Source organism: Episyrphus balteatus, chromosome 2 (genome assembly GCF_945859705.1).
Source record: "Episyrphus balteatus chromosome 2, idEpiBalt1.1, whole genome shotgun sequence".
In the NCBI taxonomy this organism is placed as follows: domain Eukaryota; kingdom Metazoa; phylum Arthropoda; class Insecta; order Diptera; family Syrphidae; genus Episyrphus; species Episyrphus balteatus.
Genome location: NC_079135.1, coordinates 132,695,651 through 132,717,862, shown reverse-complemented (window position 1 = coordinate 132,717,862; position 22,212 = coordinate 132,695,651). Strand labels below are relative to the sequence as shown.

General features: G+C 32.4%; 2 protein-coding genes across 2 annotated transcripts in view; one reads left to right on the top strand and one right to left on the bottom strand.

The window, feature by feature from the left end:
* Positions 1–22,212, bottom strand: part of LOC129908646 (neurogenic locus Notch protein) — a 75,736-nt gene that overhangs the window by 52,166 nt on the left and 1,358 nt on the right. The window lies entirely within an intron of this gene.
* LOC129908648 (irregular chiasm C-roughest protein) overlaps positions 17,080–22,212 on the top strand; it is a 209,882-nt gene continuing 204,749 nt past the window's right edge. The window contains exon 1 of the mRNA XM_055985301.1: positions 17,080–17,284. The gene's annotated coding sequence lies outside the window, so the exon portion shown is untranslated. The remainder of the gene's footprint in view (positions 17,285–22,212) is intronic.

Sequence of the window (22,212 nt, the reverse complement as noted above, 5' to 3'; positions counted from 1 at the left end):
GTACTTCTTTTTGTTTTTCTATTTGTAGGCTCAACTCATATGCATTATTTTTAGCTATTTAATAGGTTTTAATTTAGGTAATTAAAATATAGAGTTGAATGGAGTAAAATAAGGAATGAGATGGGATTGTTATTAATGAATACCGGAACTAAAATATAAAACCAAACCATAATTTAATTTTTAGAAAAAAAGAAATAAATATATTTTGGTTGTTGAAAGTGGTTAATTGATCGGTTCCCGTTTCACATTGTGAAAAAAATGGGAAAAAGAAAAGTTCGATGGGAAAGTGTTTCGTCAAAACTTTACTGCGAAATATTTTGAAATAATAGGGCATCTTTTAGTGAAACGTTATAATCATTTAAGCCAGTCAAACTTCCGTAACTCGAACTTATATAAGTCGAAGTCTCTCCAAGTCAAAGTTTTTTTTTTGAGAACTTTGCGTACAAAACAAACTCTAACGGCCGATTTCTTCACAGAGTCCTAGCGCTAATACCGGTCCTAGTCCTAAAGTTAGTACTCAAATCGGTACCAACGCATTTCTTGACTCAGGTACTAAGCCTTAGAACTGTCAAATTAGGACCGAGTACTAGTTAGGACTCGGTACTAGCTAGCTCCTCAAAATCAGCTAGGACCTGGTTATTATACCAATCGTTAGTACTCAAATCGGTACCAAGTGATTTCTTCACAAAAGTACTAAGCCCTAGTACTGTCAAATTAGTACCGATTTTTCCTTAGGACTTCGTAAAAGTTAGAACCTAAAAATCGAGAGTCTAGCGACGATAATACTCAATTCGGATTGATTTTTTGTGTTTATTTTAAAATTTTATGAGCATTTTTTAGTTTTGGTGTCTTTTAAATTGTGTAATTGAAATCCATCTACCAATTGTCTTCATTCGATTCGCCTAATGACTGCTATAAAACATACCTGCACCAAAACGATAAAGATTCAGTTTTCAAAAATGTTATTTTTATTGAGATACGAGTATACATAATTATATGAACATCAGCAACGCAAACTGTTTTTTGTATTACTTATTTTAATATGGTTTTTCTTTTGGTCGGCGACTGGTTTATCTGGTTAACCACTAGTCGTTGGTGAACTTGCTATCAGGATTGCCGGCACTTATATACAAAATCGTGACATTTTCTTCGTTAATGGACTTTTTTTTGTCTTTTATTATTTTGTAAAATCTGCTGAAATATCAAAATAAAATATTTCAAGCATCAAAATATTGTCAAAATGACAGTTATACCAGTTTTATACGAATTATTTTTTAGGACCGCGTTGTGAATTTAGATCAGGTCCTATAAATGTGAAGAAATGCTCAGGTACTAACTTTTTGTTAGGACCTAGTACCGGACTTAGGACCTGGTCTAGCTAGACCGGGTACTAGTTTGGCTTAGGACTAATGTGAAGAAATTGGCCGTAAGTCGAAGTTTCTCTAACCCGAATTTTTCTTTTTGCGTTTTGAGAGTTCGACTTATAGAAGTTCCACTGTCATTTTTGAATCCATCTACATATTGTGGATCTGTGTCTCAACCAACAAGCTTCTTCAGCCAGCTTATTCCCGTTACGCACGCCAAGTTGAGGTTCTTTCCACTTTCGGGCGTGAGTTCGAAAACTTTCCGGTCTGGAGCAATGTTGTTCATGCGCTTCACATGACCCGTACAAATCCTTGTTGTAACTTCCTCTCCAATCTCAATCAATGCAGACGAGATCAGAAAATGCTCAAAGAATTTTTCTCTCAAATAAGTTTAGAGTTCTTATCCGCCTTTGTCAACATCAATTCCTCCTGCGCTATACAGCAGGACTTGGATGATGATAGTTTTCTACAGATACAATTGAGGTGTTTGAGAGAGAGCTTTGCTATTTAGTTGCCTTCTCAATACAAAGAAGAAGCGGTTATTAAGATTAATCTTTCGTTTGATTTCAATGCTCGTGTTTTTGCCAATATTTATAGTGGTTCTTTATAGAAAAAGACCATCAGTGCAGGAAATAAAAAAACTTCCTGCAGAATAGAAGGATACAAGCCTATCTCACTTCTTTGCTGCGTTACCAAAGTTCTCGGGCAACTTTTACTGAGAAAAGTTAAAATTTTATGCTTTAAATGAAATGTAATTACAAACTTTAAGTATAGATTCAAGGCACAATACTCAACGATTCATCAACTTATTAGACTTCACAGCAAATCACTTTGGAATTAAATAAAAACGAAACCACCGAAGCATGCCTGATAGACATCGAAAAGGAATTTGACAGCTGGACTCATCTAAAAGCTAACGGAACTTGACTTTTCATGATATTTGGTAAAGAAAATCAAAAAAAATCCTTGCAAATAGTTTCTGTGCAGGTTTCTAGCGAAAGATCAGGGCTACGACAAATCAAAGCAGGAGTATCACAAGAGCCAAAGCTAGGGCCTTTTATTTTCACCACATACACCGCTGACTAACCAGGGACTAAGCTATAAGGAGATGACTCCATCACTCACTCAACATCATAATCATCACCAGAGATAGCAAGCAACCCATTGAGTGCAAGAGTACGACCCCAATCTTTGGAATTTAGAGTAAAGATAAATGCCAGTAAGAACTGATTTGCTTCCGGATGATGGATTTTCTCTAATTCGTTTCTGTGCCGTTTGCGGCCTTCAAATCGAAGAATTGGTTAAGCCTATCGATTTTTTGTTGCTTCCTAATTTCTTTTTACAAAGTTCACAAGTAGTTTGAAGAACTTAACATACTTTCTAAACTTCATTAAATCTGACTGAAACCATTTTTTCTTTCTTTTTTTCGGATTTTCAACTAAAACAACTGTACCTCAGATGAATGACCATTTCTCAATCTCTCTTTTCTAGTTCCAAAAATTAAAAACAACATACAAGATAAATAATCATAACTCCACTGAACTATTACAGATCTTTATTTGCAAGTCCTAACTCACAATTGTAACATAAGTTTCTACATAACTTTAACTATGTTATACAAAAAAAAAAGGAAAAAATAAAACTTTTAAGACTCCAACATTAGGTATTCTTTGTTTCATTTTATTCAAATGACTCTCATAAAATCCCTATACACATGCAACTTTACGACACGAAATAGTCCGCGAATTAACCATAAATCTGCGTCTGCTAGTCCGGACCAGAAGAAGAAAAAAGACAAACAGAAAAAAAGAATTACATTTGCAAACTCTTTTTTACTTACAAAGATGCAAATACCAAAGAACATTAGTTTAGCGACCAACGAGGCAGACAAAGATTAAAGTAGAGAGCAAACAAAAAAAAAACAAAGTAAACCTGAGGAAGTCGAAGTACTCTGGTATCTGGTTTATTTTTTTTCGTGACGCATCACTTGTGGCATGCGTAATTATTATGATATGTCAATTTAAGCGACAACCAAAGTGGTGAGCCCGAGTGTTTTTTGATGGAGAAAGATCGTTCGTTTTGTTGTTCAAGCTAATTGACCCCAATTAGAAGACAACATGTTGTGAGCGTTGTGCTGTATTATATGTATATGCTGATTTCAATGAGTATCTTATAAGTTGCAAATACAGCAAAAGAGACAAATTTGACTTTAATAACCAAAAGATATAAAAAGGCAATATCTTACCATCAAAAACCACATGATTTGCTCACATCAATAAATAATTAATACACTTGAAATACTTTATGATGTCACATTGGGATAACAAGTGACATTCTCTCACTTTCAAGGCCTCAAGCCATCATATAAAGTGAAATGTGACAAATCGACCATAACATCACCATCATCATCATCATTTTATTATCATCGCAAGCGGAAAAATGATGCTTTTAGTTAAACATCAAAACTATTTTATCGCCCTTGTGAGTTTGTTTAATAGAAAAGAAAATGTATGTGTGCATCAAAGCCAACCAACAACTCAAAATCGGTAAGCTCTACTAGTAGAGCATGAAAATTGGCGCCGCACTACTACCCGCCGCTACGCTAGTGCCACCTTACATAGCAATAGATCTCATCCAGTAGCCAACTGAGCCCAGTTACGTTAAGTAGCACGAGTGTATTTTTGTATTTTTACAACACCTCGCTGTTAAGAGCAACAACTCGAATATCAATGCGTTCATCATCATGGTTTTTAGGTTTATAATAAGTTGAGCAAATTAACACGACTGATGATGAACGATTGGACATATACAGACACCTAGGAGGTAAACACTCAATTAATTAATCACTTGAGTGATTATATTTTTACCAGAGCTGTCCCAACCATCCAATATAGCAGAGCGGTACATTTCGAATTACGTTTGTCAATTACCAACCATTGGGTTGCATTATTCATTATTTTCTATAGTTGAAATGTATTGTGCTGTGTGATTGCTCTCCAAGAGTCTCCTACTCTCGTAATTCCCAACAACAACAAATAATCAAAGCATACAATGAAAAATGAAAAAAATCAACGAACTACTTTAGCTGGTTTGCACAAGCATTGTATGACGGTGACGAGGGAGGGAGGCATTGAATAGTCAGTCCCAACTCTTTAGCCGCTTCCGTGCAAACATCAATAACTATCCCGCCAATGTGAATGCGGCGCGGCCGCTGTCAATCTTGAAATTTATAAATTCCTCTCATCCGGTATACAGAGTGTATATACAATGTGTACATCTCAGCAACATGAACATCATCATCATCAGCACACAGCAGCAACAGCATCATATTAGCATGATGTAGGCACATAACGCCATAATAACAGGCATTATAAGGGTGGTGTACATTGGGCCTTTTCTGTATCTATTTTATCTTGCTTCCTTGCATCATCATCATCAACATACAACATCATCAATGATGATGATGCGACCAAGACGATCATGGATGGCGATGAAGATGCGACGATGTGGTATATACTGTGGTCACTTAATGCGTTTACACGCAGTGCACTGAACTTTCCCTCGTTAAAAAGATGGCCGTTAGTCGTTACACTCACTTTGCCTTTGCTGGGGCAGAATAGGTGGACGACCAACGACGATTGTTAACTGATATGTTGTGATATTGGTTTAAGAACCTAAAAACATACAAATAATATTGCAATAAAGCTTGCAACTTGCAATGCAGCGCGCAATAAACAGTCGCGCTGATTGCATTGTGTAGGTTTACACGGGAGTTAAGTAGGTTTTTTTTTCTTCATCTTCAGAGTCATTCATTAAGATTAATTTCATCCAGCCAAACTGAGAAAAGATGACGAAAAAAAAAGACGGCGGTTTTACCTGCAGCACCTTCGTGCAGTGATTCTATTATTTAAGTTGTTTTTTTTATTTCTTTAATATATGTTTGTCTGGGGTGTCGTTATTGTTTTGATTTCATTTGGCAGTTTGTTTGTTTGTTGGGGGTACTGACTACTGAGACTGAGACATTTCATTCACGACTTTTGTGTGATGCACAGTTATTCAATTTTTCTCAATTTTTGTTTTGTCAGGCTCTAGGCTACGACAACGACGAGTATGACTGCGATGGGGTGTGAAAAATGTGACTTTCGCAAGACAGAGAGCATCAAAAAGCAAAACAAACAAAATACATACAAAAAAAAAATTATGAAACGTGATTTTTTGCATCATTTGCAGAGAGCAGTATAGCATTTTTTTTTGTTTTTGGTATGAAAAGAACTACATTTTGTGTGAAATTCAATACCATATTTTTTTGATTATATGTAATTGTTATTTAGAGTTGTGTTATAAGCAATATACAGGATGATATGATGTGAGCTTGCATCATTTTAAGTTTTATATAAAACTCATAAATAAATTTTAATGTCCATGTTAACATTTAACACATTTATACATTTTTTAATAGCTTTAGGATTTATGTCGAATTTATTTCATTTTGCTGGACTCATGTTATGCAAATAAATCAGAAAAATTATTGCACGATCAGCAATCTTCAAACGTTAAACATGGACTTAATACATACGATATGTTAAACTTTAAAAAACTGGTTAACGTGTTTATTAGTTTATCAATAAATTTCATATTTTACTACAATCGGTAAAGGAAACTTTTAACCCTCTACCGCATACTAACCCATATATGGTTTATTGACTTCATATCGATTTATTCTCATTATACATATTGCACCAAATGTCAAAAAGAAAAACCTTTAATAAAACTATGTCTATTTTTTTTATAATTAACCGGTTTTTATTATCAGTAAGAGAGTCGTGATTCTGAAATAAACTCATTGTTTCAAGAGCATGTCTAAAGTGCAAATCAGTGAATAAAAGTGTGAATTTTTCAAGTGTTTTTTTATAATAAATAAGTAAATTGCATCCAATTAAAAATAAGTTTCGTATGAATTTATTATACTTTTATATGTTTACGAAGTTAGTTTTTTGTTTTTTTTAATAATTTTCGTCTTTTTTTTGCGTTTTTTCTAAAACACCATATATGGGTTATCATGCGTTGGCGACTTACATTACTGATTTTTGTGGGAATTTTATTTTTTTTTTGTAAAATGAATTCGAAGACTTTCTATGGAAAAAATAAGTGTGATAGTGCTAAAACTGGTGATGGCTTTCGAAGTGATGACGATCTAGCCTCAGATTCTGACCCTTTTTAACATCAAACAAGCCATCTCCGAGCATTTTTGCAAATCTGTAACACCTACAATGTCACGAAAAAGGGGATGCCCTTCAGCTTTGGCAGGTGATCAAAGCAGAGATGGAACAAAACTAAGCTGAGGGAGTTATATACAAGTCACGGAAGTCCAGCCCCATCTAATCCCGAAATTTCAATTCACTCACAACAACCAAGGGCAAAAGCCGTTGAATTCAATGCTAACTGAAAACATGGACCATATCCCTGAATGGCAAACAAAAACACCAATATGTCAAATTTGCGGACTGAAAACGTTTTGTGTGCGTGTAGAAAATGGAAGGTGTTCTTCTGCAACAATGATAAAAGAAAGAGTTTGAATAAATTCCATGAATAAGGAAAGTCCAATGTAATAAAAACATATTTTACAAAACATACCTCGAATGCATACTAAACCATATATGGGTTGTTTGCTGGAAATCGACTTGCTGCATACTAACCCATATATGGTTTATGTTTCTAAAAATTAATATATATGTACAAAAATAAAAAAAATTATGTAATACCTTTTTTCAACCCCTAATAAACCTAAAAAGTTGTTAAAAAAATTTTTATTTCATTTCGTTCATAATTCATGCAGTAGAGGGTTAAAAAGTGTAAGTTTGAATATCTGTTTAGCTTTGATGTTTGATTGGCATTGTAATGGTTCAATATTTTTTCTTTTCCTTTTGAGATGCGTCTAAAGAATGGTCTTGAATGCTTGGATTGCTTCTTTAGCCCGTGAAAACCGATGTCTAACGGATTTACATACACTCGCAAACAAAACAAGTCATTGGGTGCCTCTTGTTAGAGCTGAGGCTGCTATTACGATAGCTGCTTTCAATCACTTTGCTCTTCTACTGAACCGAGAGCAGAGAGCATTTGGTATTGCTCTTGAACATAGCTGCTCACTATTCAGTTCTTAGCCGTACAAAAATTCAAATTCAAACCAATTTGCTGTGTTCTTTTTATTGTCTTATACAATGATAAACATGCAGCAACCCAGTGAACAGGGAGAACAGTAAAAAATTTGTATGCTTTTAAAAATTTTACTGTTTTTGAGTAAAACTGCTCTTTTTTCTTTGTAAATTTACTGCTCTTTTCAGCAAATATTTTCTATCTTGTGATCTGATTAACGGTAAAAAAGCAAATATGTAGGGAAACGAAAAAGTTCAATTTGAAATATAATTGTTTCAATACATTCAAGAAGTTATTTCTTATTAAAAAAAATCGAAAATGTTCGTTTTTTTTACCTAATTATTTTTTTTTGTATTCCAAATTTTCATGTTTCAAAGCAGGAAGAAATTTAAAAAGTAATTTGCGGTGTTAACTGCTATTTAAAATATGATTAAATAGCAGCTATTAATAGCTGCTCTTTTTATATGCTGCTTAATGCTATCACTGCTCTTGGAACACAAAACAGACACTGCCTGGCTGGCACGTCTCTATAAGAAAATGGTCGTTTCCGCGGAAATGCGGTATCCACTTCTCTTTGCAAAATCCACGCATACATAAAGTCCTCGTTGCAAGGACATTGGATTTTCATTTTTTTATGATGGCTACTTCATCACTGATTTACTTTCGGATTTGTCACTATACCTTCAAGAAAGTCGAGGACTGTGATAAAGATCAAAGGATCCAAGACCCTCCCCTTTTAGCTTTTAAGTTTGGGGGCTAGTATTGTCGTGATTGTTTTCCTCATTTTGCGCAAAGAAGTATTTTCGTACCATTTTGAATTCACGGTTCTACTTTTCTCAAGGAAAGAATTCTATCTACATGTTCAGTAATGCCGAAGAAATAAACATCATCAACCTCGAGTGCTTTTTAGAAGACATTTTGTATTCGGCTTACCCCAAACCATTTGTTTTCCATCTGAGCCATGAATATTGAACATGGATGAATATAACCGTTTTCTAGAAGTCAAAGTATTTAACTTGGTATCCCTTGGCGAATTCAAGACGTTGAAGTCTGTCGATACCACTAATAAATGTTTTTCTGAGCGTTATTCTTCCGTTGAAACCATGTTCCCGTACACAATTCCGAAAGGTTTTAGTGCAATATTCTTTTTTCGAGGGAACAGCGAAGACTTTGGGCCAATTTTGGTCCACTTATTTAAGGATTCGTATCATGCACAATTATCCTGCGTGTTGAAGGGGTCCAATGTCATTCCCGTGGCTATTATTGTGTGTTAAAAAAATGTTTTCATGCATCCATCACTTATTCATTGAAATTTGTGTTGTCTTTTCCGCTTTGTCATCACCATGGTTTCCGTGAAAATGACTCATTTCAGTGAAAAAAGTTATCCATAATAAAACATAATGACCAACTGTTGGCAATTGTTTATCTATGTATAAGAGACATTTTAGGCTCCAAATCTCGTAACATAAAAATATACTTAATTTTCCATCCACAATTGCAAACAACTAAGCATTCAATATCGAAAGACTAATCCACCACAGAACGGAAGTGAAACTATTTGCAGACAAATGTATGCATTAAGAAATCCCGATTTCTTGACACTAAAAACAAAATATAAACACGAAAGGATGTATAAATAATAAATAAAATGCAAAAATAAACAAGTTCCCATCAAATAGATAAAGATGGAGTAACATATATTCAAAATAGATGCATAATACCAACTCAATTCTAATCCGTAAATGAATTCACACAAAAAACTAGATCGGAAATGGATTACATTAAGTAGCGGTTCATATTTAAATAATATGTGATAAAAATTGTAAAATTTAAGGTCTAATCTTTGCTCTAATCACCATACAGTTTGTTGTCGACGATGTAGCAATAAACAACCTTTTAAAGATACATTTTCCAATAAGGTTTATCTTATTTGAAAATAATGGATACAGTTTTACTTAATTTACATACAAATTTGTAAAACTTTGTCATTTCTACAGTTTTTGTATGGTTCTTTTTTCGTTTCATGCATTTCGAAAACAAAATGAAGACAACTAAGAACTGAAAATTCTTAACCATATTAAGTTGCGCAATGTAACAGCAAGAAATGAATAGACAGAGGTACCTACGAGGATACAATTTATAAACATTTATGTCCAAGATAGATAAATCGACAAACTACCACCTAATGACAAGTTATTGCTAGACGTAGAGACGCATCCACCACAAATAGTCAACAATATAAGCAAAAACAACGACATTCTCTACTTCATTCCATAGTCCCTGAGGATTTTTATAGCAAAAATGGTAAATGCATAAAGAAAAAAAAAACAGAAGCTCTGTAGAAAGAGTATTTAACAAAAACTACCTTACACATTTGGAGTAGAGAATCCATCATACGGAATTTTCATCAATTCTTGTTTCCTTACTTACTCCCCTTTGGTATGCTTCTCCCATTCTACCATAAATGGTAAAATCTGGTTTTGTATGTACTCTACCTACTACCTACCACCTCTGAGACGGAACTCTGAGCTGAAAAAACATTCGCAAGTAGTGCTTTCTTCTCCTTCTTTTTCATTGGAACACGGACACGGACAGTTCTGATTTCTTTGTCGACGAAGACGAAGCGCTTTCCTTTGAAGTTTTATTTTTTTTTGTTTTTCCTTTATATGATCATCGTCATCGTCGTTAAGTTCATGTTGAGAAAAAGAACTTTACGAAAGACGATCCAAACTCCAAGATCCAAGAACTTGAGAGACCAATCATAAAAAACGAAAAACAAACAAAAAAAAGGAACAAAAAAAAGAAGAAGAATGAAGAAAGAAGGAAGAAAAACGCAGAAAACATTGCATCAAAAAGTTAGAACGAACGCATACCCTACGGAAGAGAGAATGGATAGAAGGTTATCATAAGCCTTCTGCTGAACTCTGGCTCAAGAACATAACAGATGCTTGATTAGCGTAATAATAACTCGATGGAGGACGACGAAGAACCACAAAAAGACAACGACGACCGACCGACTGACGATGAGACGAAGCACCACCTCTACCACCAGTACCACCATCTCCATCACCAGCAGCACCACAATATTAAATTCAGGTAGAAAATGTTGTTAGGAATTTTTATCACGATGATGACTAAGTATTATTATAAGATACTTCGTCCAGCAGCGGTACGGTGCGGAGAAGGTGGCGGTATATAACAGCAGCGGACCAAGATTTTTTCTTACCTTGCCCGCGCCGCTATGTTATGAGTGTGTTAAGCGATTATTTGCTTTCTTGGAGTTTCTTTGGAAATTAAATCATAAAGAAGTTATATACTCTCGAGAGCTCCGGCACGGCACTCTCGGACTCAGAGCTGAATCAAGAGTTGGGCGGACAGACACGTGAGACGATGTGAACCTGCAACCAAAACCTGATTTACCTGAATCACGTTCATCAATTGAGAATGAGAGGAGGCAATGGAATAAAGAAAATTCAATTCAATCGGAATCGAATGACATGGCCCAGGTTTTGGTCTCGAGCTTGGCATCGGGCATCGGGACGATCGTACTTGGGTTGAACCATTACACACTCATTCTCTAAGGCCCAGAGTCGACACGAAGTAGAAAAAAAAAGGTGTGGTGTCATATGCATTGTGTGACAAAACATATTTAACAGATTTTTTATTTTTGTTGATTTCATGTGGGTATTTTACTACGCAATCAAATGCATGCAGTTTTTTGTTGTTGTTGTTGTTTTATCTTTCACTCTGCCTGCTGAGACTATTTTTGTTGGTTGTTGCAAGGTTGCAGTCAATATTATATATACAAACTTGCATTCAAGAACTAGTTTTTGAAAAGAAAAATAAGAACAAAAAAAAAATCGCGCTATGATCAGGAGGCAATACAAAATTATTATGAGATTGTAATAGCTGCTAGCTCGGGTGAGGAACTTTTATAAAATAGGTCTTAATCCAGTTTTTTTTGAAAGAAGAGGAAGAGAATCATTAGATTGAGCAGTTAAAAAAAATATTGAAACAATTTTTATCTTCTCTTTCTGCTTTGACAGCGATCACGGAAGGTAGATAGATAATGATTCTTTATAAGACAAGAGTTAAATAGAAGGTTCATCAAGAAGTTGGGTAGGAAAAGCTGTTCTTATTAACATATTCTTTTGAATTCAAGTCTTTTATTAAAAAAATTAAGAGAAATTATTAATTATTTTTTTTAACCTCATCTATAGAATAGAAAGATTGAAATTTGATTTCTATTCAATGCAAAAATATAGAACAAGTTGTTATATAGTTGAATCTTTCTTGGCTTTACTATTAGGAAACAGGAAGCCATTTATTAGAATAAATATAGACCATTAGAATTTGCGAAAAGAAAGTTGTCAGAATTTAATAAATAAAGATGAAATATTCATCCGGGAGCAGTCTTGGGAATTTTCAACCAACAAATTTGAAAGAAATAATAGGTCGTCTTTATCCAACTTAAATTTGCAATTAAATTGTGAAGCCCAATACTCCATCAAGCACCACATTGAAATTCAGAATAAAAACGCAAGCTCTCTGGCTCTCTGCACTCAGTTAACTCAGAGTTAGTTAGTTCAAGTTAATTTACCTCCATCAAAGCAAAAAAAAAATATTGACGATGGATGCCAAATTAGATACTGTTTTATTTGGTTCAGACTTAAATTTGGAAAAAAGTTGAGTTAACTTAAGGTCAACTTTATCCTCTGAACCACCAATCTCGAAAATCATAAACAACATTGATAAAGCAACCTAAGTGGAGGACGGAGTTAAACATTTCTTGAGTTTATAAAAAAATTCACACCCAATTAAAATACATAACCATTCATTGGTAAAACATAGATCATCTAGTCGCAGCGTTAGTCCTTTTAAAATCGTATTTAACAATTCCCGAAGAAATATTATTTGTAATATTATTGGAAGAATTGATACTCAAGGATTCAAGATGATTTCCAGAGTAAACGCCATCATCTTACAATGCAAATCGTTAATTAATTCGGTTCTTGGACAACAGAATTGCACTGATTTTAACAGGAAACTCTATGGTATGCTACAACGATAACCCAATATACGCAGGTCCTGATGCCTTTTCTTATGCCATTTATTAGCTTCTGACTTTGGTTTTCAATTTCCAGGATAGATATGAAGGAGTTAAGCTTTTAAAAATAAATGGAGACAAAATTAACATAGCTGATTATGTTACTCTTACGTTTGGTTAATAATTTAGCAGAAAACATAAACAACCATCCGAATCAAATAATGAGATAAATGACTATTTTGATTTCTTTGGTTTTAGTCATAAAAAAATCTACGTTCATACGTTAACGTCTGTCTCTATTTAATCAGTAGAAAAAGATAGAGACATATAGCGACCATACTTTAACGAACTTAAGCCGTAATTCGACCTCAGGTCTTAAATTATTGCTACTTAGTTAGTCCTTTTTTGTGAGATTAACTTTTGAAAACGTCGGCAAGCCTCTCTGTTTTGCATTGTGCTATGCCTGAGATCAATATGATCCAGATTTGTTTGTGTTTATAATGTATATGATTTTTTTGTTTCTTATTTGATCAAGCTTTTTATCCAATAACAAAAATAATATTATCCTTTTTTTCTTCCAGAAAATTATTTTTTTAAATTGGAAACAGGAAATTTACAATCAAATCTTTGAAAACCGTAGTCTCAAAATCTTTGAATCTTAAACTATTCTTCTAAAGCCTGACGACATACGATCAACTTGACTAACTAATGACAGAACTAGAAATATGCGAACGATTCGTATACTTACGCTTCTTTAAAACCAAAAATCCGAGGCTAACATACATCACTTGACTTTTTGGCTTACAATACAAAATGGGGAATCTGACTTAACTCAAATAAATCTTAAATTTTGTACTTAAGGAGACTAATAACCAACAGCCGTCGCACTTCTTAAGCATCAATTTGAAGAAATTTGATCATAAAACTTCCAGACACATCAGTAATAATAACCACATTCAAATTAAAAAAGTAGTATTAAAGAAAGTAAGCTTTGCAGAATCTCTAATTCTTCAGCTATTTCAGCCCAACTAGACCATTTTTCAAGTAAGAAATTGATTTTAAATCTGAAAGTGATGTATGTATATTACAAATTGTAATCCATGAAACTTCTTGTTCACATGTCCTTGATATCCTTGAATCTGTTAAAAAGGACGAATGCAGATGTGTTTTTGTGTGACAAAAATTGACAATTTTTAAAAGTCAATATTTTAAAAACTATTGGACTCACAGGGAAGGTCAAATTATAAAAATTAAATTGAGTAAGAAAAATGCTTCTAGGTATATTTTTCAATTTTTTTGAAACTAAACCAAAAGCACCCAGTTCATTAAATTAACTCATCAATCAATAATCTTTTATTTTTTGTGACATATGGTATTTAATCAACCGTGTAAATCAGACACAAGAAATGTTCATTCCCTTCCTTCTCCTTTCCAAAATTTCATTCATGTTGTTTTTTTTAAACAACTTCGTACCCATGCATTTTTTAAAGATGCAATTTCATTTTCTAGTAAAAAAATGGACCTAAAATGGATAACAAAATATTTTGCCAAAAATAAACGTGATTTTTGACTTTGTTTTGATTCTTAATTTACATTCTTGCTTAAAGCAAAAATATTTGCAAGAAATTTATTGTATTACCTTGTCCATTGTTATGTCCTATGAATTAATTTTGAATTTATTACAAACAAAAGAAGGGATTCATGTTCATTTATTTTGTAACATCAACTTTTTTTTAACATAATAAAAGAAAACGAAACGAAGGAGAAGGTGCGAGGAAAAACATCCAATTAAGATTTAATTCCTTCCTCACCTCAAACAACATACCTCGACAGTTTGAATAGGGTACAAGAAGCAGCAAAAAAAAACCCTAAATTAAAAATAAAAAAACTAATGCTAGGAGACAAAATGCGTTTTTGTGTCCTTGTTTGAATCCTCACAAAAAAAAAACATAAGAGGAAGGAAAACAAAAAATAAAATAACATTAAAATACCTACACAAGTAAAAACCAATCTCTCTCCAGGGTTTATTTTTAAAATAGTAAGTGCTATATTTACGACACAGAAAAGAGGGAGGACTAAAAGGACAACAAGAACAAGAGAATAAGAGAGAAAGAGAAAGAGAAAAAGAAGAAAATAAAATATAGGATATTATAAACGTGAAAGGTTATCCTGGTAATTCGATCTCATGTGTGCACTCAGGGACAATATGGATTCCGTTTTCGGGTGTACACTTTCTAGCAGCTGTCATTTTTTCGCCCAAAAACCGATACAAGAATTTGAAACGTTGTCGTAAGAAAGAAAAAAAAATCTACAAAAACATAGGGAGAACAGGAACGTTTGAGCACAAAATATTATATTCTGATGACCTGTTGTTTCTAATATTCACGTTTCGATCCTTGCTTGTCCTTGTCCCTCTCTTCTCTTTGTGTTCAAATGAATATTTGGCACAATAAGCGAATTTTTTGTATTCCTGGATGAAATAAGTAGGTAAAATGTAGTTAATAGTAAACCCTCTCATACAATACCCTGCGTCTTGTAGTCACACACTTGACTCTGCAGGACTTACTTACTAGGTACAACAGGGAAAAAGGTATATCTTACCAATTCATCTTGTATGAAATCCGTTTAGTAATCGTTAACAACATGAAATTTAATAGGACGACATTTTGCTACCGTTTGGTTGGGTTCCATTCCACTTCCACTACTCACTTATCCACAATCTACCAATTATGACTTAAGTTTAATGAGTCGATGCACGAGTTGGGTGTTGTACTACCCAGCTACGAAGACCATGGACGATAGCGAGAGGTAAATAGTGGCTCTATTGCATGAAGGAGTAGGTACATATCTATTTTTCAATACAAAAAAAAAACACAGGAGACGACACAAAAGATCCTGAATAAAAGATAGTTGGTTAGGAGAGCTGCGCACACGAATAATTGTGGGAAGCTCTTTTAATCCACCTTAATCTCGACCTAATAACCACTGTGAAAACTTCGTTGTCGACAACGACGTCTTCGTATAGTTGTCGTCGTTGTTTTTCTAGTTGAGAATTAAATAGACTTTAGAGATAACTCTTTAAGACCGACCAAGTCAAAATCTTAGGGAATTATTTTAATTGGTTTAACTCTAAAAAGCAAGTAGAAACGTCTGACCTTAACATATTGTTGTTAGTTTATCTAGAAAACAAATATCTAATAGACAGAGTTTTTGCTGCGGGTGCCTCTGTGCCTAGTTCAATGGGATTCATTGTTACTTTGGCACACGTACAATTTATTGTTGCCTTTTAATAAATATTCAAAGGTTTTCGTGGAAAAAAATTGAAGAAGAGGAAAAAAATATGCGATAAGACACATTTTGGGTTCGGCGGCGACGGTTGCTTGGACAGTGATAAGGAAATTCGTTCCTTCAATAACATTTATTATGTTTGCTCAGTATCATCTTCTAAATTTGTTTACTAAACCATGACATGACCGTTGAATGTAAGCAAGCAATTGTTGAAGTCGATAAGGGTAGACATATCTTAACATGTCGAGGCGAGACAATTTTCTCGCATTTAAATTATAGTGATTCATGATTTTCGAGGTAGGTAAACTTTACTTATGATTTCTTGTGAAAGCTTTTATTTTGTCTCAAACTATTTGGCTTAAAAGATACGTACCTAAATGTCTTTATATTAAAATTTTGCTAATCTTTTATTTTACATCAGCTGAAACGTGAGTCGCAATATAGAATACAATAAATCTTACTACAGTCTAAACTGGGTAAGCACCTATCTATCTACCCAACAAAAAAACATAAGTATAAATTGTTTTTTAGTACTTTTTAAATTACAAACATTTAACCCATGTATAGGTATCTTGTTGGTCTTGAATGCTAATTATGGGCATTGGTGGTGCTGTTGCTGCTGCTGGAAAAACCCATATGAAGGTAAATGTCGATGGTATCTAGTACAGTTAAATAAATGAAAGCGCCTCACGAACTCAACTTTATTTTTTTTTCTTCTTCTAAGAAGAGTAAGAGGCTAGAATGTTTAACAGATAATAACTTTTATTGAAACAATATTTTTCTGTATGATTAAATAGCTCTGAGAACATAAAATTATGTAATGTGTGTTTGTCTGATAGGCAAGGAAAATAAACTAGGATAAGTTGGTCAAGAAACCTATTTTTAGTAAGTTTATATTTATAAGTTTTTCTATTTAGTGACCGTATTTCATAGGAACAAGGAAATACATACAAAAATCAGTGTCATTTTAATTGAATTTAATGATTTTGTTGCGAACTAAAGTATATTGCAATTTTTATATTAGAGTCATTACCTATTAGAAGTCTTATTTTGGGGACGTTTAAGTATTTATTAGTGTTTGGGCCAGTTAAAGGAATTCAATGGAAATTTGATCTGCTCACAGCACAGAAAGGAAATGATAATTACTGTAATATAAATTGCTGGAAAGGAAATATTTTTGTTAAAAACATAGAAACCCTATTTTCTTTCTAATATTTCAAACTAAAAAATTGAAAATCTAGTAGTGCGATGAACATTAATTTATCTAAAACAGTTTCATAAGTTTTCGGAATTTTATTTATTATTAACTTTAAAAAGACAAATTGTTTTTACCGGGTTTTGTTACATGAATAAGATCCGTTGCATTTTTAAGAAGTATTTGAATAAAATCAAAAATTAAAATAAGAATTTGTCAATCATTGAAAAAGAAGCGGTAAGTACCTACCTATGTATGTATTTATAACTTTTATACAAATATGTACATATATGTAGTATATTATATTTTTAAAATGTTAATGTTCCCTAAAAGATAATGTTATAAAGGAGCAAAATACCAACAAACATTCAGAAGTATAAACAGAACAATATCTAGTTTCTATGAAAAAAAAAAAAATGTGCATGATTGTTTGATAAGTTTTTTTTTGCATCGTGTTGGAACAAACCTTTAAACAAAATATATGCTCCTCCAACTCATATTTTTGCTCCGTGAAGTCATTTCTGTTATTTTATATCTATATCGCAAAAATTTTAATTCAAGAATTTTTTTTCTTCCAAAAATTAAAAAAACTAAAACTCCGATTGCTGGTTCATATCACTGTTCAAATTAATGATTTATAGATATTGATTCAAAAGAAAGGGGAGATCCAAAGTTATACAATGGAATGTTCATGTGAAATTCTTCTGTAGTTGGCAAGCTTATTCTTATAAAAATGGTTTTAGATCATTTACTTGCATAAAGAGTTGCCGTTTGTAAAAAGTAGTTTGCTATTGGAAAAAGTAAAGAAGGCTGCAAAATTTGTTCAAAATTTGTGATTTAAGATTTTTTAGGCCATTCCATCGTTGAACATCTTTCATTTAGTTTTATATTTAGACAAAATCATAATTTTTGATGAAAAACAAATTTAAGATATACTAATAGAACAGGGAGCCAAGTGACTAACAACTCTCAACCAATTTATCAACGATAAATTATCACCGAGGTCGAACGGCCACTTAGAGATGCACTTCTTTATGATAATATTCTTTGAGGCTTTGTCAGTTCCTCGCAAAAGGCAAAAATCTTTTTATTTTTTGGTAGTGGCACTTAATACACTTTCTAAATATCTTATCATAACTTCTAATAGCGATTCGGAGAATACTAACGAGCATAAAGCTCAATTTTGCCAAAATGCAGACATGTCGCTAATATTTAATAATAATCAATTCTTCTTGGCACTTTTTGCAATGTGTCATCCTATTTCTTAATCTTCTAATTTGTTTTGCGTAATATTGGTCACAAACAAGTGGATACAGATTCAACTCGACTTACTACTAGAGTCAAATAAAAATACTTATTGACTATGTGCTGATCAAATATTTATTGCCTACCAAAATAAATTACATTAAGGGCCAATTTTTCAACAGTCAGTTAAACAGTCAGTTTGTACTTATTCTCCTGATAGAGAAAAAATCATTTTTTCAACAAGCAGATATAGCTTATTTCTATGAATAAAACTATCTGCTTCTTTCAGAGACGAATAAAAATTATTCTAAGGAATAATATCAATAAAAATACTGTGTCAATTGTCAAAGCTGCTTTGAAATAATTTTGACAAAGAATACAGAGGAACACAAGAAAACAAAAACAATTATAAATAAAAAAGACGTTTAGTTTTGAATATTATTTAATTTGACAATTTTTTTTTTGTTATTCTGTAGAATAAATTATTTTTGATTGAAAAATTCAATGTTGTTATCCGATTGTTTATGAGCCTAATAAATTTAGAGCCGTTTTCTTCACTAAAAGTTGAAGTCAACTTGAGGATTTTTATTCTCAACTTGTAATTTTGTTTTTCTTCACTCAAAGTTGACAGTTTCAACTTTAGATTCTCAACTCTCGAGTTGGTCAACTTCTGGTTTGCTCAACTTCCGAAAATAGTAGAAGTTGAGGGAGCAAACCTGAGAGTTTTCTGTGAAATGTCATATTTTTTTGATGCTAAATCGTGGCAAAAACTTTTTTAATTCTGTTTTCATAGACAAATTGAGAATTAAACTTATGGAAACACATTTTCCAATAGCAGAACATTATTATTCATTAAAGAATTTTCATACACATTTTGCATCGATTTTGTTTTTACATCCCGACAACATCGCTCTTGCGCGCACACACACACATACACACACTTTTACACAAAAAAAATTATTCCTTTAAAATTAATTTTTGCAGAAAAAAAAGCAAAGCAAAATGCATTTAAATTTATTACTAAAATGAATTTGACATTTTGACAAAAAAAAAAAATTGCACCAGAAATACAGAACTTCAATTTAAAATGACATACTGGATTGTTTTTTAAATTTGAAACTGACAGTATTAGTATAAACTGTCACAAATATCCCAGGGATATTTTTCAAACTGAAAGTTGAGAAAAAAAAGTGAAGAAAACAAATGTTCAACTTTTGTTTCAACCTTCGAGTTGATGTCAACTCTTAAGGTCCATTTTCTTCACTCGGAGTTGAACATAACTTGAGAATTTTTAATATAAAAATTCTCAAGTTTTGTTCAACTCCGTGTGAAGAAAATGGACCTAAGTTCGCCAACTCTCGAGTTTGCTTCAAGTTGAGCAATAGTGAAGAAAACCGCCCTTATTCGTCGAACAGTTAACTGACTGTTTATTAGCAGATGGAAAAATCGGCTCTAAATACAAAAAAAAAAAACAACTTTGTACTTTAATAGAGTTTTGTGCGCTTAAAAATACTTTTTTGAGTGAAAAATAGGTTTCCAAATAGATATGAAGGTGTAAAGAAAACTTAAAAAATCAAATTTTTTAGTAGAAGCAATTGGTGTGCCCCAAGAATAATTGTACGTAGTCTATATAAGATCTATAAAATAGGGCAATGAAGGCAGTTTCACATAATGATGAGGTTAAACCTAAGAAATCAATTTCTTCGGCGCCAACTAAATGCTGGTGTCGTTGTAGGTACTGTTTTTCCAGAAGTTTTTATGCCTGCATTCCAAATCATATGATTTCTCAAAATTATGAATTGTCAACAGTTTAAAATGAATTAATAATGGTGAGCACAAAGACAGACAAGTCCTAGTAGCTTCTTACTGACTTCCAAAAGGAGGAGGCATTCAGTTCGTCTTTTTTTTTTTTAATTTTTTTATGTTTGTTACCTCATAACTTTGGACTGAGTGAATCAATTTTGATAATTCGTTTTTAAATGGAAAGCTGGTGGCTGCAGTGTGATCCCATTTCAATTTCGTCTAGTTATTATTATAGAAACTATGAGAAAAACCATAAAACCTGGTTTTGATCCATGGAAGTCGGTTTTGTTTTTTTTTTTTTTTTTTGATAAAAATAATTATTAGCTTCTTTAAGTACTAAGCAGTAGCTGAATATTCCCTAAGGGACGCAGCTTTTATAATTAGCTGCGTTCCTTTGGAAATATTAATCTACTGCTTAGTACTAAAAGCTGCTTTGAACTACTTTTTCAATACAGCAAAAGTAGTTCAAAGTAGTTTTAAGTACTAAGCAGTAGATAAAAGTTCCCAAAGGAACGCAGGTATTATTTTAACTCGTATTTTCTTTAAACTCATATCTTTTACAATTCGTTTCTATACCATTCAAAACGTATGACGGGAACGTATGTGGTTTAGTTTTCAGATAAGCAATATATTCATGTGTATTCTTCAGAGATCAGAAATAAATCTCAACCTTTTGAAAGGTTCCTTAATATCTCTTATTTTTTGCCATTTTCAATAAAGGTCATAAAATAACCTTTATTTTAAAAAAAGAAAAATTTCGGTCAAGGTCTGAGAGAAACCTTTATTTTGTATTTTTTTTATGTTTCGGTCAACCAGTGAGATTTATCGCTGAGAGAAAAAAAAATAAATCTCATCTGCAAATGTATCAATTAGAACATCGTTCTCCTGAAATATTCTAACTTCATTAGTTGTGCTTGTCGTCTTAGCGACTCAAATCACAGTGGAAAAGACATTTTCGTCTTTACATTTTATGTACCTATTTGATATAATCTTGGGTCTAAAGAACTTTGAGAGTTTATTATTAGTTGAACTTAATATACATAAACTTAGAAAAAAACATCCTTTTTATATTTATTTTTGCAAAATAAAGACATTCTTGACATAGTCGACATTTTCCTTTGAATTGACCATTTTTGATTTATTTTCAGTGCAAACGGTTAAAGGTTGACCTTTTCCATTTATTTTTTTTAGTAAAAATCTCAACCATTCAGAGATATTTAAAGAAATAAAAAATAAATATCAACCGATAACTTTTATTTTTGATTTTTTAAAATAAATCTCAAACCTTAACCGAAACTATTTAAAGTAATGTGGTAACTTTCAGAGAGAAACCAATTGAAAATAAAGGTTGACTGTTATTTCTGGTAGGTATTCTTTATTAAGCTTTTACTCGTGTCTGGTCCTTCAATTAGTTTCTGGCTTTCCTTTACAAAAAGTAATATAATGGACTTTTCAATTTTGATTGCTTTTTGTGATTCTTCAGAGACTTAAGACTCAAGAAAGGATATCAACTAAAAATAAAAAAAACCTTCTTTATCCAGTAAAAGAAACATAAGGCAACATTCAAGAAATCTCAATTTTGAATTGAATTTATTACAAATTTTTACCAAATTCAAACAAATTTTTGATGGTTTTTTACTTTATAAAAAAAATGTGACTTATGTTTCTCAATAATGGCAACAGTAAATTAGTTGTTCAATATTCAAAAAAATAAAAAATAAACAAAAACCTTAAGCAAAACATTTATAAGGAATAAGCAATACAAATTCAACTTTAAGCTAAAGAATATCAACAACATTCTTGAATGAATTACCGGGAAGTGGCTATTAAGTTACAAATTTCAAAAAAAAAATGCAAAGAATGCAAAACATGAAATTAGATAAAAAGACAATTTCCAAATTAAAAATCAAACAATTGCCTTATTCGTTTTACATAACGAAAATATTATTCCAATTGCACTTGTCCCCCCAAGTGCGCTTTTGAGTCCTTAATCTTCTATAAAAAAAAATATGAAATTTAATATTTTTAAATTTCATACAAAAAAAAATTAAAACCCTGCACCATTTTTTTCTCCGCCGCCGGATAAAATACAAAAAATAAAACTCCTACGGAAAAAA